General features: G+C 43.6%; 21 non-coding genes across 21 annotated transcripts; all 21 read right to left on the reverse strand.

Moving 5' to 3' along the window:
• Positions 1-333: 333 nt before the first annotated feature.
• TRNAG-CCC (transfer RNA glycine (anticodon CCC)) lies at positions 334-405 on the reverse strand. The gene has a single exon. It is a non-coding gene; the product is annotated as a tRNA-Gly (tRNA).
• A 551-nt stretch (positions 406-956) lies between these two features.
• Positions 957-1,028, reverse strand: TRNAM-CAU (transfer RNA methionine (anticodon CAU)). Its single transcript has one exon. It is a non-coding gene; the product is annotated as a tRNA-Met (tRNA).
• Positions 1,029-1,656: 628 nt separating this feature from the next.
• On the reverse strand, positions 1,657-1,728 carry TRNAG-UCC (transfer RNA glycine (anticodon UCC)). The gene has a single exon. It is a non-coding gene; the product is annotated as a tRNA-Gly (tRNA).
• A 547-nt stretch (positions 1,729-2,275) lies between these two features.
• TRNAM-CAU (transfer RNA methionine (anticodon CAU)) lies at positions 2,276-2,347 on the reverse strand. The gene has a single exon. It is a non-coding gene; the product is annotated as a tRNA-Met (tRNA).
• A 904-nt stretch (positions 2,348-3,251) lies between these two features.
• On the reverse strand, positions 3,252-3,323 carry TRNAG-CCC (transfer RNA glycine (anticodon CCC)). Its single transcript has one exon. It is a non-coding gene; the product is annotated as a tRNA-Gly (tRNA).
• Positions 3,324-3,874: 551 nt separating this feature from the next.
• Positions 3,875-3,946, reverse strand: TRNAM-CAU (transfer RNA methionine (anticodon CAU)). Its single transcript has one exon. It is a non-coding gene; the product is annotated as a tRNA-Met (tRNA).
• Positions 3,947-4,574: 628 nt separating this feature from the next.
• On the reverse strand, positions 4,575-4,646 carry TRNAG-UCC (transfer RNA glycine (anticodon UCC)). Its single transcript has one exon. It is a non-coding gene; the product is annotated as a tRNA-Gly (tRNA).
• Positions 4,647-5,193: 547 nt separating this feature from the next.
• On the reverse strand, positions 5,194-5,265 carry TRNAM-CAU (transfer RNA methionine (anticodon CAU)). Its single transcript has one exon. It is a non-coding gene; the product is annotated as a tRNA-Met (tRNA).
• A 904-nt stretch (positions 5,266-6,169) lies between these two features.
• On the reverse strand, positions 6,170-6,241 carry TRNAG-CCC (transfer RNA glycine (anticodon CCC)). The gene has a single exon. It is a non-coding gene; the product is annotated as a tRNA-Gly (tRNA).
• A 551-nt stretch (positions 6,242-6,792) lies between these two features.
• On the reverse strand, positions 6,793-6,864 carry TRNAM-CAU (transfer RNA methionine (anticodon CAU)). The gene has a single exon. It is a non-coding gene; the product is annotated as a tRNA-Met (tRNA).
• A 628-nt stretch (positions 6,865-7,492) lies between these two features.
• On the reverse strand, positions 7,493-7,564 carry TRNAG-UCC (transfer RNA glycine (anticodon UCC)). Its single transcript has one exon. It is a non-coding gene; the product is annotated as a tRNA-Gly (tRNA).
• A 1,513-nt stretch (positions 7,565-9,077) lies between these two features.
• Positions 9,078-9,149, reverse strand: TRNAG-CCC (transfer RNA glycine (anticodon CCC)). Its single transcript has one exon. It is a non-coding gene; the product is annotated as a tRNA-Gly (tRNA).
• Positions 9,150-9,700: 551 nt separating this feature from the next.
• TRNAM-CAU (transfer RNA methionine (anticodon CAU)) lies at positions 9,701-9,772 on the reverse strand. Its single transcript has one exon. It is a non-coding gene; the product is annotated as a tRNA-Met (tRNA).
• Positions 9,773-10,400: 628 nt separating this feature from the next.
• Positions 10,401-10,472, reverse strand: TRNAG-UCC (transfer RNA glycine (anticodon UCC)). Its single transcript has one exon. It is a non-coding gene; the product is annotated as a tRNA-Gly (tRNA).
• Positions 10,473-11,019: 547 nt separating this feature from the next.
• Positions 11,020-11,091, reverse strand: TRNAM-CAU (transfer RNA methionine (anticodon CAU)). The gene has a single exon. It is a non-coding gene; the product is annotated as a tRNA-Met (tRNA).
• Positions 11,092-11,984: 893 nt separating this feature from the next.
• Positions 11,985-12,056, reverse strand: TRNAG-CCC (transfer RNA glycine (anticodon CCC)). Its single transcript has one exon. It is a non-coding gene; the product is annotated as a tRNA-Gly (tRNA).
• Positions 12,057-12,607: 551 nt separating this feature from the next.
• On the reverse strand, positions 12,608-12,679 carry TRNAM-CAU (transfer RNA methionine (anticodon CAU)). Its single transcript has one exon. It is a non-coding gene; the product is annotated as a tRNA-Met (tRNA).
• Positions 12,680-13,307: 628 nt separating this feature from the next.
• TRNAG-UCC (transfer RNA glycine (anticodon UCC)) lies at positions 13,308-13,379 on the reverse strand. The gene has a single exon. It is a non-coding gene; the product is annotated as a tRNA-Gly (tRNA).
• Positions 13,380-14,889: 1,510 nt separating this feature from the next.
• TRNAG-CCC (transfer RNA glycine (anticodon CCC)) lies at positions 14,890-14,961 on the reverse strand. Its single transcript has one exon. It is a non-coding gene; the product is annotated as a tRNA-Gly (tRNA).
• Positions 14,962-16,212: 1,251 nt separating this feature from the next.
• TRNAG-UCC (transfer RNA glycine (anticodon UCC)) lies at positions 16,213-16,284 on the reverse strand. The gene has a single exon. It is a non-coding gene; the product is annotated as a tRNA-Gly (tRNA).
• Positions 16,285-16,831: 547 nt separating this feature from the next.
• Positions 16,832-16,903, reverse strand: TRNAM-CAU (transfer RNA methionine (anticodon CAU)). Its single transcript has one exon. It is a non-coding gene; the product is annotated as a tRNA-Met (tRNA).
• Between the last annotated feature and the right edge of the window lie 127 nt (positions 16,904-17,030).

Below are 17,030 nucleotides of genomic sequence, written 5' to 3' on the forward strand. Positions count from 1 at the left end.
GGATCTTGTATATTTTTTTCAGAGGCTAGATATTGCCTAGAAATGCTTTCTAACATAGAGATGCTAGAGTTATAATGTCTGGTCGGGCCTCAGCCCTTTCATTGTCTGCCCACTGTAACATATTTATTACCAGCACATGTGAGTGGTGACTCTGCTTTATGAAACTTATCATATATTAGGCCAATGAATGTAGCAGAAGGGGCGATCGAGAGGTTTGCCTACGTATTTGTTTATTTCTTTATATATGGCTGATTAATCTGTTCATGATATTTCCATTTTGTGAAATGTTGAATTAAAGTATATCCTGCTTGCAGAATATATAAGTATTTGCATTGCGTTGGCCGGGAATCGAACCCGGGTCAACTGCTTGGGAAGCAGCTATGCTCACCACTATACCACCAACGCCCTCTGACATTTGCGCTCTCGGTTCTAAATATTATGACCCAGAGATCAATGACTATCTTGCACCAGCTTCAATGGTGCATTTGGTTTAGATACCAACATGAAAAGCAGTAGAACGTTATTTGCAGAGGGTAAGGAACTGGGGATTAAAACCAAGGACAAAGCTGTGCAGATGAGAAGAATGGAAAGCAGCAGTACAATTAATATATATATATAACATATAGAGGCAGCAAGGGAAGCAAAGCAGGGAAGAGAAAGAGAGAACATTCCATGAAATGCCCAGGAGATAGATAAGAGCAGAACAAAAAGGGAAGAATGAAATTCAAAGCCTGCACAGAAAAGTGTTTGAAGGTCCCACCAGTCATGTATGCTTATTATTGTGTGTCTTTACTTTCAAAGTACAGGGTGGATCCTTTGACACTCCCTCTCTTGTATTTCAGCAGACACAGATAGTTGAGAAGTCTTATATCACTTAGCTGGCACAAGCTTGCGCTTTTCCTTTCCGGCAGCGTGGAAATGACAGCTTGGTCCTTGGAAGAAAAATCAAGCAAATTTAGCAGAGGATGGTTTCGATCCATCGACCTCTGGGTTATGGGCCCAGCACGCTTCCGCTGCGCCACTCTGCTCCTTTATCAGAGTGTTCTCTTTATGCAGATGAGGAGCATTCAGGGGAGTGACATGGGCGTTCGGGACGTGAGAGGACGATGGGCAGGAAACTGTGCAAATTTGAAGCATCCATCCTTCCTGCTGCAGTCAGAGGCTCTTTCCAAGAACATCTGCCTCTTGGATTCCTCTCAACTTGCCTTCTGATAAAACATTTTGTGAGCCGCAGTTACCTTCGGCGCCTACAAGGTGGCGCTACATTCAGGTGAGAGCACAAGTATGCCCAAAATATTGGGGACTTTTGCCAGATTTATCGATGGATTTTACATATTTTTTTCAGAGGCTAGACATTACCTAGGAATGCTTTTTAACATAGAGATGCTTTAGGTATAATGTGTGGTCGGGCCTCAGCCCGTTCATTGTCTTCCCACTGTAACATATTTATTACCAGCTCATGTGAGTGGTGACTCTGCTTTATGAAACTTATCATATAGTAGGACAATGAGTATGGCAGAAGGGGCGATCGAGATGCTTGCCTACATATTTGTTTATTTTTTATATAATGGCTGATTAATCTGTTCATGATATTTCCATTTTGTGACATGTTGCATTAAAATATATCCTGATTGCAGAATATATAAGAATTGGTACTGCGTTGGCCGGGAATCGAACCCAGGTCAACTGCTTGGAAGGCAGCTATGCTCACCACTATACCACCAACGCCCTCTGATCTGTGCAATCTCGGTTCTAAACATTACGACCCTGAGTTCAATGTCTATCTTGCACCAGCTTCAATGGTGCATTTGGTTTAGATACCAACATGAGAAGCAGTAGAAAGGTTTTAGCAGATTGTAAGGAACTGGGATTGAAACCAAGGACAAAGCTGTGAAGAAGAGAAGAATGGTAAGCAGCAGTACAAATAATGGATATGAACATATAGAGGCAGCATGGGAAGCAAAGCAGGGAAAAGAAAGAGAGAACATTCCAGGAAATGCCCAGGAGATAGATAAGAGCAGAACAAAAAGGGAAGAATGATATTCAAAGCATGCCCAGAAAAGTGTTTGAAGGTCCCACCAGTCATTTATGCTTATTATTGTGTGTCTTTACTTTCAAGGTACAGGGTGGATCCCTTGACGATCCCTCTCTTGTATTTCAGCAGACACAGATAGTTCAGAAGTCGTTTCTACCATAGCTGGCACAAGCTTGCGCTTTTCCTTGCTGGCAGCCTTAAAATGACAGCTTGGTCCTTGGAAGAAAAATCAAGCAAAATTAGCAGAGGATGGTTTCGATCCATCGACCTCTGGGTTATGGGCCCAGCACGCTTCCGCTGCGCCACTCTGCTGCATTGGGACAGTGTTCTCTTTATGCAGATGAGGAGCATTCAGCAGAGTAGCGTGGGATTGGTCGGGCTCTCACCTCATTTGCCTAAGTATATCGCAAGGCATGCTGGGTATAGAAAAACTTCATCTTCCCCTCTCGCAATCAGTCATAACTGAAAGTCAGACATTCTCAGGCACTAGCCGTTTCAAACCTTTATCAAGACAGCAGCTCTTGAACCCTCTATATCTCTCTCTCTGATACTAGCGCTAGCATGCTCAGGATTTGGCTTTACCTAGGTGCCAGAGATCTACCCGGTGAGGGCTTGCCCGGTGTGAGGCTTTTGAGCGTTTGGGAGCGTTCGGGACGTGAGTGGACGTTGGACAGGAAACTATGCAAATTTGAATCATCCAACCTTCCTGCTGCATTGAGACGCTCTTTCCATGGACATCTGCCCCTTGGATTCCTCTCAACTTGCCTTCTGATAAAACATTTTGTGAGCCGCAGGTACCTTCGACAGCTACAAGGTGGCGCTACATGCAGGTGAGAGCACAAGTATGCACAAAATGTTAAGGACTTTTGACAGATTTATCGGTGGATCTTGTATATTTTTTTCAGAGGCTAGATATTGCCTAGAAATGCTTTCTAACATAGAGATGCTAGAGTTATAATGTCTGGTCGGGCCTCAGCCCTTTCATTGTCTGCCCACTGTAACATATTTATTACCAGCACATGTGAGTGGTGACTCTGCTTTATGAAACTTATCATATATTAGGCCAATGAATGTAGCAGAAGGGGCGATCGAGAGGTTTGCCTACGTATTTGTTTATTTCTTTATATATGGCTGATTAATCTGTTCATGATATTTCCATTTTGTGAAATGTTGAATTAAAGTATATCCTGCTTGCAGAATATATAAGTATTTGCATTGCGTTGGCCGGGAATCGAACCCGGGTCAACTGCTTGGGAAGCAGCTATGCTCACCACTATACCACCAACGCCCTCTGACATTTGCGCTCTCGGTTCTAAATATTATGACCCAGAGATCAATGACTATCTTGCACCAGCTTCAATGGTGCATTTGGTTTAGATACCAACATGAAAAGCAGTAGAACGTTATTTGCAGAGGGTAAGGAACTGGGGATTAAAACCAAGGACAAAGCTGTGCAGATGAGAAGAATGGAAAGCAGCAGTACAAATAATATATATATATAACATATAGAGGCAGCAAGGGAAGCAAAGCAGGGAAGAGAAAGAGAGAACATTCCATGAAATGCCCAGGAGATAGATAAGAGCAGAACAAAAAGGGAAGAATGAAATTCAAAGCCTGCACAGAAAAGTGTTTGAAGGTCCCACCAGTCATGTATGCTTATTATTGTGTGTCTTTACTTTCAAAGTACAGGGTGGATCCTTTGACACTCCCTCTCTTGTATTTAAGCAGACACAGATAGTTGAGAATTCTTATATCACTTAGCTGGCACAAGCTTGCGCTTTTCCTTTCCGGCAGCGTGGAAATGACAGCTTGGTCCTTGGAAGAAAAATCAAGCAAAATTAGCAGAGGATGGTTTCGATCCATCGACCTCTGGGTTATGGGCCCAGCACGCTTCCGCTGCGCCACTCTGCTCCTTTATCAGAGTGTTCTCTTTATGCAGATGAGGAGCATTCAGGGGAGTGACATGGGCGTTCGGGACGTGAGAGGACGATGGGCAGGAAACTGTGCAAATTTGAAGCATCCATCCTTCCTGCTGCAGTCAGAGGCTCTTTCCAAGAACATCTGCCTCTTGGATTCCTCTCAACTTGCCTTCTGATAAAACATTTTGTGAGCCGCAGTTACCTTCGGCGCCTACAATGTGGCGCTACATTCAGGTGAGAGCACAAGTATGCCCAAAATATTGGGGACTTTTGCCAGATTTATCGATGGATTTTACATATTTTTTTCAGAGGCTAGACATTACCTAGGAATGCTTTTTAACATAGAGATGCTTTAGGTATAATGTGTGGTCGGGCCTCAGCCCGTTCATTGTCTTCCCACTGTAACATATTTATTACCAGCTCATGTGAGTGGTGACTCTGCTTTATGAAACTTATCATATAGTAGGACAATGAGTATGGCAGAAGGGGCGATCGAGATGCTTGCCTACATATTTGTTTATTTTTTATATAATGGCTGATTAATCTGTTCATGATATTTCCATTTTGTGACATGTTGCATTAAAATATATCCTGATTGCAGAATATATAAGAATTGGTACTGCGTTGGCCGGGAATCGAACCCAGGTCAACTGCTTGGAAGGCAGCTATGCTCACCACTATACCACCAACGCCCTCTGATCTGTGCAATCTCGGTTCTAAACATTACGACCCTGAGTTCAATGTCTATCTTGCACCAGCTTCAATGGTGCATTTGGTTTAGATACCAACATGAGAAGCAGTAGAAAGGTTTTAGCAGATTGTAAGGAACTGGGATTGAAACCAAGGACAAAGCTGTGAAGAAGAGAAGAATGGTAAGCAGCAGTACAAATAATGGATATGAACATATAGAGGCAGCATGGGAAGCAAAGCAGGGAAAAGAAAGAGAGAACATTCCAGGAAATGCCCAGGAGATAGATAAGAGCAGAACAAAAAGGGAAGAATGATATTCAAAGCATGCCCAGAAAAGTGTTTGAAGGTCCCACCAGTCATTTATGCTTATTATTGTGTGTCTTTACTTTCAAGGTACAGGGTGGATCCCTTGACGATCCCTCTCTTGTATTTCAGCAGACACAGATAGTTCAGAAGTCGTTTCTACCATAGCTGGCACAAGCTTGCGCTTTTCCTTGCTGGCAGCCTTAAAATGACAGCTTGGTCCTTGGAAGAAAAATCAAGCAAAATTAGCAGAGGATGGTTTCGATCCATCGACCTCTGGGTTATGGGCCCAGCACGCTTCCGCTGCGCCACTCTGCTGCATTGGGACAGTGTTCTCTTTATGCAGATGAGGAGCATTCAGCAGAGTAGCGTGGGATTGGTCGGGCTCTCACCTCATTTGCCTAAGTATATCGCAAGGCATGCTGGGTATAGAAAAACTTCATCTTCCCCTCTCGCAATCAGTCATAACTGAAAGTCAGACATTCTCAGGCACTAGCCGTTTCAAACCTTTATCAAGACAGCAGCTCTTGAACCCTCTATATCTCTCTCTCTGATACTAGCGCTAGCATGCTCAGGATTTGGCTTTACCTAGGTGCCAGAGATCTACCCGGTGAGGGCTTGCCCGGTGTGAGGCTTTTGAGCGTTTGGGAGCATTCGGGACGTGAGTGGACGTTGGACAGGAAACTATGCAAATTTGAATCATCCAACCTTCCTGCTGCATTGAGACGCTCTTTCCATGGACATCTGCCCCTTGGATTCCTCTCAACTTGCCTTCTGATAAAACATTTTGTGAGCCGCAGGTACCTTCGACAGCTACAAGGTGGCGCTACATGCAGGTGAGAGCACAAGTATGCACAAAATGTTAAGGACTTTTGACAGATTTATCGGTGGATCTTGTATATTTTTTTCAGAGGCTAGATATTGCCTAGAAATGCTTTCTAACATAGAGATGCTAGAGTTATAATGTCTGGTCGGGCCTCAGCCCTTTCATTGTCTGCCCACTGTAACATATTTATTACCAGCACATGTGAGTGGTGACTCTGCTTTATGAAACTTATCATATATTAGGCCAATGAATGTAGCAGAAGGGGCGATCGAGAGGTTTGCCTACGTATTTGTTTATTTCTTTATATATGGCTGATTAATCTGTTCATGATATTTCCATTTTGTGAAATGTTGAATTAAAGTATATCCTGCTTGCAGAATATATAAGTATTTGCATTGCGTTGGCCGGGAATCGAACCCAGGTCAACTGCTTGGGAAGCAGCTATGCTCACCACTATACCACCAACGCCCTCTGACATTTGTGCTCTCGGTTCTAAATATTATGACCCAGAGATCAATGACTATCTTGCACCAGCTTCAATGGTGCATTTGGTTTAGATACCAACATGAAAAGCAGTAGAACGTTATTTGCAGAGGGTAAGGAACTGGGGATTAAAACCAAGGACAAAGCTGTGCAGATGAGAAGAATGGAAAGCAGCAGTACAATTAATATATATATATAACATATAGAGGCAGCAAGGGAAGCAAAGCAGGGAAGAGAAAGAGAGAACATTCCATGAAATGCCCAGGAGATAGATAAGAGCAGAACAAAAAGGGAAGAATGAAATTCAAAGCCTGCACAGAAAAGTGTTTGAAGGTCCCACCAGTCATGTATGCTTATTATTGTGTGTCTTTACTTTCAAAGTACAGGGTGGATCCTTTGACACTCCCTCTCTTGTATTTCAGCAGACACAGATAGTTGAGAAGTCTTATATCACTTAGCTGGCACAAGCTTGCGCTTTTCCTTTCCGGCAGCGTGGAAATGACAGCTTGGTCCTTGGAAGAAAAATCAAGCAAAATTAGCAGAGGATGGTTTCGATCCATCGACCTCTGGGTTATGGGCCCAGCACGCTTCCGCTGCGCCACTCTGCTCCTTTATCAGAGTGTTCTCTTTATGCAGATGAGGAGCATTCAGGGGAGTGACGTGGGCGTTCGGGACGTGAGAGGACGATGGGCAGGAAACTGTGCAAATTTGAAGCATCCATCCTTCCTGCTGCAGTCAGAGGCTCTTTCCAAGAACATCTGCCTCTTGGATTCCTCTCAACTTGCCTTCTGATAAAACATTTTGTGAGCCGCAGTTACCTTCGGCCCCTACAAGGTGGCGCTACATTCAGGTGAGAGCACAAGTATGCCCAAAATATTGGGGACTTTTGCCAGATTTATCGATGGATTTTACATATTTTTTTCAGAGGCTAGACATTACCTAGGAATGCTTTTTAACATAGAGATGCTTTAGGTATAATGTGTGGTCGGGCCTCAGCCCGTTCATTGTCTTCCCACTGTAACATATTTATTACCAGCTCATGTGAGTGGTGACTCTGCTTTATGAAACTTATCATATAGTAGGACAATGAGTATGGCAGAAGGGGCGATCGAGATGCTTGCCTACATATTTGTTTATTTTTTATATAATGGCTGATTAATCTGTTCATGATATTTCCATTTTGTGACATGTTGCATTAAAATATATCCTGATTGCAGAATATATAAGAATTGGTACTGCGTTGGCCGGGAATCGAACCCGGGTCAACTGCTTGGAAGGCAGCTATGCTCACCACTATACCACCAACGCCCTCTGATCTGTGCAATCTCGGTTCTAAACATTACGACCCTGAGTTCAATGTCTATCTTGCACCAGCTTCAATGGTGCATTTGGTTTAGATACCAACATGAGAAGCAGTAGAAAGGTTTTAGCAGATTGTAAGGAACTGGGATTGAAACCAAGGACAAAGCTGTGAAGAAGAGAAGAATGGTAAGCAGCAGTACAAATAATGGATATGAACATATAGAGGCAGCATGGGAAGCAAAGCAGGGAAAAGAAAGAGAGAACATTCCAGGAAATGCCCAGGAGATAGATAAGAGCAGAACAAAAAGGGAAGAATGATATTCAAAGCATGCCCAGAAAAGTGTTTGAAGGTCCCACCAGTCATTTATGCTTATTATTGTGTGTCTTTACTTTCAAGGTACAGGGTGGATCCCTTGACGATCCCTCTCTTGTATTTCAGCAGACACAGATAGTTCAGAAGTCGTTTCTACCATAGCTGGCACAAGCTTGCGCTTTTCCTTGCTGGCAGCCTTAAAATGACAGCTTGGTCCTTGGAAGAAAAATCAAGCAAAATTAGCAGAGGATGGTTTCGATCCATCGACCTCTGGGTTATGGGCCCAGCACGCTTCCGCTGCACCACTCTGCTGCATTGGGACAGTGTTCTCTTTATGCAGATGAGGAGCATTCAGCAGAGTAGCGTGGGATTGGTCGGGCTCTCACCTCATTTGCCTAAGTATATCGCAAGGCATGCTGGGTATAGAAAAACTTCATCTTCCCCTCTCGCAATCAGTCATAACTGAAAGTCAGACATTCTCAGGCACTAGCCATTTCAAACCTTTATCAAGACAGCAGCTCTTGAACCCTCTATATCTCTCTCTCCGATACTAGCGCTAGCATGCTCAGGATTTGGCTATACCTGGGTGCCAGAGATCTACCCGGTGAGGGCTTGCCCGGTGTGAGGCTTTTGAGCGTTTGGGAGCGTTGTGGACGTTGGACAGGAAACTATGCAAATTTGAATCATCCAACCTTCCTGCTGCATTGAGACGCTCTTTCCATGGACATCTGCCCCTTGGATTCCTCTCAACTTGCCTTCTGATAAAACATTTTGTGAGCCGCAGGTACCTTCGACAGCTACAAGGTGGCGCTACATGCAGGTGAGAGCACAAGTATGCGCAAAATGTTAAGGACTTTTGACAGATTTATCGGTGGATCTTGTATATTTTTTTCAGAGGCTAGATATTGCCTAGAAATGCTTTCTAACATAGAGATGCTAGAGTTATAATGTCTGGTCGGGCCTCAGCCCTTTCATTGTCTGCCCACTGTAACATATTTATTACCAGCACATGTGAGTGGTGACTCTGCTTTATGAAACTTATCATATATTAGGCCAATGAATGTAGCAGAAGGGGCGATCGAGAGGTTTGCCTACGTATTTGTTTATTTCTTTATATATGGCTGATTAATCTGTTCATGATATTTCCATTTTGTGAAATGTTGAATTAAAGTATATCCTGCTTGCAGAATATATAAGTATTTGCATTGCGTTGGCCGGGAATCGAACCCGGGTCAACTGCTTGGGAAGCAGCTATGCTCACCACTATACCACCAACGCCCTCTGACATTTGCGCTCTCGGTTCTAAATATTATGACCCAGAGATCAATGACTATCTTGCACCAGCTTCAATGGTGCATTTGGTTTAGATACCAACATGAAAAGCAGTAGAACGTTATTTGCAGAGGGTAAGGAACTGGGGATTAAAACCAAGGACAAAGCTGTGCAGATGAGAAGAATGGAAAGCAGCAGTACAATTAATATATATATATAACATATAGAGGCAGCAAGGGAAGCAAAGCAGGGAAGAGAAAGAGAGAACATTCCATGAAATGCCTAGGAGATAGATAAGAGCAGAACAAAAAGGGAAGAATGAAATTCAAAGCCTGCACAGAAAAGTGTTTGAAGGTCCCACCAGTCATGTATGCTTATTATTGTGTGTCTTTACTTTCAAAGTACAGGGTGGATCCTTTGACACTCCCTCTCTTGTATTTCAGCAGACACAGATAGTTGAGAATTCTTATATCACTTAGCTGGCACAAGCTTGCGCTTTTCCTTTCCGGCAGCGTGGAAATGACAGCTTGGTCCTTGGAAGAAAAATCAAGCAAAATTAGCAGAGGATGGTTTCGATCCATCGACCTCTGGGTTATGGGCCCAGCACGCTTCCGCTGCGCCACTCTGCTCCTTTATCAGAGTGTTCTCTTTATGCAGATGAGGAGCATTCAGGGGAGTGACGTGGGCGTTCGGGACGTGAGAGGACGATGGGCAGGAAACTGTGCAAATTTGAAGCATCCATCCTTCCTGCTGCAGTCAGAGGCTCTTTCCAAGAACATCTGCCTCTTGGATTCCTCTCAACTTGCCTTCTGATAAAACATTTTGTGAGCCGCAGTTACCTTCGGCGCCTACAAGGTGGCGCTACATTCAGGTGAGAGCACAAGTATGCCCAAAATATTGGGGACTTTTGCCAGATTTATCGATGGATTTTACATATTTTTTTCAGAGGCTAGACATTACCTAGGAATGCTTTTTAACATAGAGATGCTTTAGGTATAATGTGTGGTCGGGCCTCAGCCCGTTCATTGTCTTCCCACTGTAACATATTTATTACCAGCTCATGTGAGTGGTGACTCTGCTTTATGAAACTTATCATATAGTAGGACAATGAGTATGGCAGAAGGGGCGATCGAGATGCTTGCCTACATATTTGTTTATTTTTTATATAATGGCTGATTAATCTGTTCATGATATTTCCATTTTGTGACATGTTGCATTAAAATATATCCTGATTGCAGAATATATAAGAATTGGTACTGCGTTGGCCGGGAATCGAACCCGGGTCAACTGCTTGGAAGGCAGCTATGCTCACCACTATACCACCAACGCCCTCTGATCTGTGCAATCTCGGTTCTAAACATTACGACCCTGAGTTCAATGTCTATCTTGCACCAGCTTCAATGGTGCATTTGGTTTAGATACCAACATGAGAAGCAGTAGAAAGGTTTTAGCAGATTGTAAGGAACTGGGATTGAAACCAAGGACAAAGCTGTGAAGAAGAGAAGAATGGTAAGCAGCAGTACAAATAATGGATATGAACATATAGAGGCAGCATGGGAAGCAAAGCAGGGAAAAGAAAGAGAGAACATTCCAGGAAATGCCCAGGAGATAGATAAGAGCAGAACAAAAAGGGAAGAATGATATTCAAAGCATGCCCAGAAAAGTGTTTGAAGGTCCCACCAGTCATTTATGCTTATTATTGTGTGTCTTTACTTTCAAGGTACAGGGTGGATCCCTTGACGATCCCTCTCTTGTATTTCAGCAGACACAGATAGTTCAGAAGTCGTTTCTACCATAGCTGGCACAAGCTTGCGCTTTTCCTTGCTGGCAGCCTTAAAATGACAGCTTGGTCCTTGGAAGAAAAATCAAGCAAAATTAGCAGAGGATGGTTTCGATCCATCGACCTCTGGGTTATGGGCCCAGCACGCTTCCGCTGCGCCACTCTGCTGCGTTGGGACAGTGTTCTCTTTATGCAGATGAGGAGCATTCAGCAGAGTAGCGTGGGATTGGTCGGGCTCTCACCTCATTTGCCTAAGTATATCGCAAGGCATGCTGGGTATAGAAAAACTTCATCTTCCCCTCTCGCAATCAGTCATAACTGAAAGTCAGACATTCTCAGGCACTAGCCGTTTCAAACCTTTATCAAGACAGCAGCTCTTGAACCCTCTATATCTCTCTCTCTGATACTAGCGCTAGCATGCTCAGGATTTGGCTTTACCTGGGTGCCAGAGATCTACCCGGTGAGGGCGAGGCTTTTGAGCGTTTGGGAGCGTTCGGGACGTGAGTGGACGTTGGACAGGAAACTATGCAAATTTGAATCATCCAACCTTCCTGCTGCATTGAGACGCTCTTTCCATGGACATCTGCCCCTTGGATTCCTCTCAACTTGCCTTCTGATAAAACATTTTGTGAGCCGCAGGTACCTTCGACAGCTACAAGGTGGCGCTACATGCAGGTGAGAGCACAAGTATGCACAAAATGTTAAGGACTTTTGACAGATTTATCGGTGGATCTTGTATATTTTTTTCAGAGGCTAGATATTGCCTAGAAATGCTTTCTAACATAGAGATGCTAGAGTTATAATGTCTGGTCGGGCCTCAGCCCTTTCATTGTCTGCCCACTGTAACATATTTATTACCAGCACATGTGAGTGGTGACTCTGCTTTATGAAACTTATCATATATTAGGCCAATGAATGTAGCAGAAGGGGCGATCGAGAGGTTTGCCTACGTATTTGTTTATTTCTTTATATATGGCTGATTAATCTGTTCATGATATTTCCATTTTGTGAAATGTTGAATTAAAGTATATCCTGCTTGCAGAATATATAAGTATTTGCATTGCGTTGGCCGGGAATCGAACCCGGGTCAACTGCTTGGGAAGCAGCTATGCTCACCACTATACCACCAACGCCCTCTGACATTTGCGCTCTCGGTTCTAAATATTATGACCCAGAGATCAATGACTATCTTGCACCAGCTTCAATGGTGCATTTGGTTTAGATACCAACATGAAAAGCAGTAGAACGTTATTTGCAGAGGGTAAGGAACTGGGGATTAAAACCAAGGACAAAGCTGTGCAGATGAGAAGAATGGAAAGCAGCAGTACAATTAATATATATATATAACATATAGAGGCAGCAAGGGAAGCAAAGCAGGGAAGAGAAAGAGAGAACATTCCATGAAATGCCTAGGAGATAGATAAGAGCAGAACAAAAAGGGAAGAATGAAATTCAAAGCCTGCACAGAAAAGTGTTTGAAGGTCCCACCAGTCATGTATGCTTATTATTGTGTGTCTTTACTTTCAAAGTACAGGGTGGATCCTTTGACACTCCCTCTCTTGTATTTCAGCAGACACAGATAGTTGAGAATTCTTATATCACTTAGCTGGCACAAGCTTGCGCTTTTCCTTTCCGGCAGCGTGGAAATGACAGCTTGGTCCTTGGAAGAAAAATCAAGCAAAATTAGCAGAGGATGGTTTCGATCCATCGACCTCTGGGTTATGGGCCCAGCACGCTTCCGCTGCGCCACTCTGCTCCTTTATCAGAGTGTTCTCTTTATGCAGATGAGGAGCATTCAGGGGAGTGACGTGGGCGTTCGGGACGTGAGAGGACGATGGGCAGGAAACTGTGCAAATTTGAAGCATCCATCCTTCCTGCTGCAGTCAGAGGCTCTTTCCAAGAACATCTGCCTCTTGGATTCCTCTCAACTTGCCTTCTGATAAAACATTTTGTGAGCCGCAGTTACCTTCGGCGCCTACAAGGTGGCGCTACATTCAGGTGAGAGCACAAGTATGCCCAAAATATTGGGGACTTTTGCCAGATTTATCGATGGATTTTACATATTTTTTTCAGAGGCTAGACATTACCTAGGAATGCTTTTTAACATAGAGATGCTTTAGGTATAATGTGTGGTCGGGCCTCAGCCCGTTCATTGTCTTCCCACTGTAACATATTTATTACCAGCTCATGTGAGTGGTGACTCTGCTTTATGAAACTTATCATATAGTAGGACAATGAGTATGGCAGAAGGGGCGATCGAGATGCTTGCCTACATATTTGTTTATTTTTTATATAATGGCTGATTAATCTGTTCATGATATTTCCATTTTGTGACATGTTGCATTAAAATATATCCTGATTGCAGAATATATAAGAATTGGTACTGCGTTGGCCGGGAATCGAACCCGGGTCAACTGCTTGGAAGGCAGCTATGCTCACCACTATACCACCAACGCCCTCTGATCTGTGCAATCTCGGTTCTAAACATTACGAGCCTGAGTTCAATGTCTATCTTGCACCAGCTTCAATGGTGCATTTGGTTAAGATACCAACATGAGAAGCAGTAGAAAGGTTTTAGCAGATTGTAAGGAACTGGGATTGAAACCAAGGACAAAGCTGTGAAGAAGAGAAGAATGGTAAGCAGCAGTACAAATAATGGATATGAACATATAGAGGCAGCATGGGAAGCAAAGCAGGGAAAAGAAAGAGAGAACATTCCAGGAAATGCCCAGGAGATAGATAAGAGCAGAACAAAAAGGGAAGAATGATATTCAAAGCATGCCCAGAAAAGTGTTTGAAGGTCCCACCAGTCATTTATGCTTATTATTGTGTGTCTTTACTTTCAAGGTACAGGGTGGATCCCTTGACGATCCCTCTCTTGTATTTCAGCAGACACAGATAGTTCAGAAGTCGTTTCTACCATAGCTGGCACAAGCTTGCGCTTTTCCTTGCTGGCAGCCTTAAAATGACAGCTTGGTCCTTGGAAGAAAAATCAAGCAAAATTAGCAGAGGATGGTGTGATCCATCGACCTCTGGGTTATGGGCCCAGCACGCTTCCGCTGCGCCACTCTGCTGCGTTGGGACAGTGTTCTCTTTATGCAGATGAGGAGCATTCAGCAGAGTAGCGTGGGATTGGTCGGGCTCTCACCTCATTTGCCTAAGTATATCGCAAGGCATGCTGGGTATAGAAAAACTTCATCTTCCCCTCTCGCAATCAGTCATAACTGAAAGTCAGACATTCTCAGGCACTAGCCGTTTCAAACCTTTATCAAGACAGCAGCTCTTGAACCCTCTATATCTCTCTCTCTGATACTAGCGCTAGCATGCTCAGGATTTGGCTTTACCTGGGTGCCAGAGATCTACCCGGTGAGGGGAGGCTTTTGAGCGTTTGGGAGCGTTTGGGAGCATTCTGGACGTTGGACAGGAAACTATGCAAATTTGAATCATCCAACCTTCCTGCTGCATTGAGACGCTCTTTCCATGGACATCTGCCCCTTGGATTCCTCTCAACTTGCCTTCTGATAAAACATTTTGTGAGCCGCAGGTACCTTCGACAGCTACAAGGTGGCGCTACATGCAGGTGAGAGCACAAGTATGCACAAAATGTTAAGGACTTTTGACAGATTTATCGGTGGATCTTGTATATTTTTTTCAGAGGCTAGATATTGCCTAGAAATGCTTTCTAACATAGAGATGCTAGAGTTATAATGTCTGGTCGGGCCTCAGCCCTTTCATTGTCTGCCCACTGTAACATATTTATTACCAGCACATGTGAGTGGTGACTCTGCTTTATGAAACTTATCATATATTAGGCCAATGAATGTAGCAGAAGGGGCGATTGAGAGGTTTGCCTACGTATTTGTTTATTTCTTTATATATGGCTGATTAATCTGTTCATGATATTTCCATTTTGTGAAATGTTGAATTAAAGTATATCCTGCTTGCAGAATATATAAGTATTTGCATTGCGTTGGCCGGGAATCGAACCTGGGTCAACTGCTTGGGAAGCAGCTATGCTCACCACTATACCACCAACGCCCTCTGACATTTGCGCTCTCGGTTCTAAATATTATGACCCAGAGATCAATGACTATCTTGCACCAGCTTCAATGGTGCATTTGGTTTAGATACCAACATGAAAAGCAGTAGAACGTTATTTGCAGAGGGTAAGGAACTGGGGATTAAAACCAAGGACAAAGCTGTGCAGATGAGAAGAATGGAAAGCAGCAGTACAATTAATATATATATATAACATATAGAGGCAGCAAGGGAAGCAAAGCAGGGAAGAGAAAGAGAGAACATTCCATGAAATGCCCAGGAGATAGATAAGAGCAGAACAAAAAGGGAAGAATGAAATTCAAAGCCTGCACAGAAAAGTGTTTGAAGGTCCCACCAGTCATGTATGCTTATTATTGTGTGTCTTTACTTTCAAAGTACAGGGTGGATCCTTTGACACTCCCTCTCTTGTATTTCAGCAGACACAGATAGTTGAGAAGTCTTATATCACTTAGCTGGCACAAGCTTGCGCTTTTCCTTTCCGGCAGCGTGGAAATGACAGCTTGGTCCTTGGAAGAAAAATCAAGCAAAATTAGCAGAGGATGGTTTCGATCCATCGACCTCTGGGTTATGGGCCCAGCACGCTTCCGCTGTGCCACTCTGCTCCTTTATCAGAGTGTTCTCTTTATGCAGATGAGGAGCATTCAGGGGAGTGACATGGGCGTTCGGGACGTGAGAGGACGATGGGCAGGAAACTGTGCAAATTTGAAGCATCCATCCTTCCTGCTGCAGTCAGAGGCTCTTTCCAAGAACATCTGCCTCTTGGATTCCTCTCAACTTGCCTTCTGATAAAACATTTTGTGAGCCGCAGTTACCTTCGGCGCCTACAAGGTGGCGCTACATTCAGGTGAGAGCACAAGTATGCCCAAAATATTGGGGACTTTTGCCAGATTTATCGATGGATTTTACATATTTTTTTCAGAGGCTAGACATTACCTAGGAATGCTTTTTAACATAGAGATGCTTTAGGTATAATGTGTGGTCGGGCCTCAGCCCGTTCATTGTCTTCCCACTGTAACATATTTATTACCAGCTAATGTGAGTGGTGACTCTGCTTTATGAAACTTATCATATAGTAGGACAATGAGTATGGCAGAAGGGGCGATCGAGATGCTTGCCTACATATTTGTTTATTTTTTATATAATGGCTGATTAATCTGTTCATGATATTTCCATTTTGTGACATGTTGCATTAAAATATATCCTGATTGCAGAATATATAAGAATTGGTACTGCGTTGGCCGGGAATCGAACCCAGGTCAACTGCTTGGAAGGCAGCTATGCTCACCACTATACCACCAACGCCCTCTGATCTGTGCAATCTCGGTTCTAAACATTACGAGCCTGAGTTCAATGTCTATCTTGCACCAGCTTCAATGGTGCATTTGGTTTAGATACCAACATGAGAAGCAGTAGAAAGGTTTTAGCAGATTGTAAGGAACTGGGATTGAAACCAAGGACAAAGCTGTGAAGAAGAGAAGAATGGTAAGCAGCAGTACAAATAATGGATATGAACATATAGAGGCAGCATGGGAAGCAAAGCAGGGAAAAGAAAGAGAGAACATTCCAGGAAATGCCCAGGAGATAGATAAGAGCAGAACAAAAAGGGAAGAATGATATTCAAAGCATGCCCAGAAAAGTGTTTGAAGGTCCCACCAGTCATTTATGCTTATTATTGTGTGTCTTTACTTTCAAGGTACAGGGTGGATCCCTTGACGATCCCTCTCTTGTATTTCAGCAGACACAGATAGTTCAGAAGTCGTTTCTACCATAGCTGGCACAAGCTTGCGCTTTTCCTTGCTGGCAGCCTTAAAATGACAGCTTGGTCCTTGGAAGAAAAATCAAGCAAAATTAGCAGAGGATGGTTTCGATCCATCGACCTCTGGGTTATGGGCCCAGCACGCTTCCGCTGCGCCACTCTGCTGCATTGGGACAGTGTTCTCTTTATGCAGATGAGGAGCATTCAGCAGAGTAGCGTGGGATTGGTCGGGCTCTCACCTCATTTGCCTAAGTATATCGCAAGGCATGCTGGGTATAGAAAAACTTCATCT

The sequence above is a fragment of the Lissotriton helveticus genome, chromosome 11 (assembly GCF_964261635.1).
Source record: "Lissotriton helveticus chromosome 11, aLisHel1.1, whole genome shotgun sequence".
NCBI classification, from domain to species: Eukaryota; Metazoa; Chordata; class Amphibia; order Caudata; family Salamandridae; genus Lissotriton; species Lissotriton helveticus.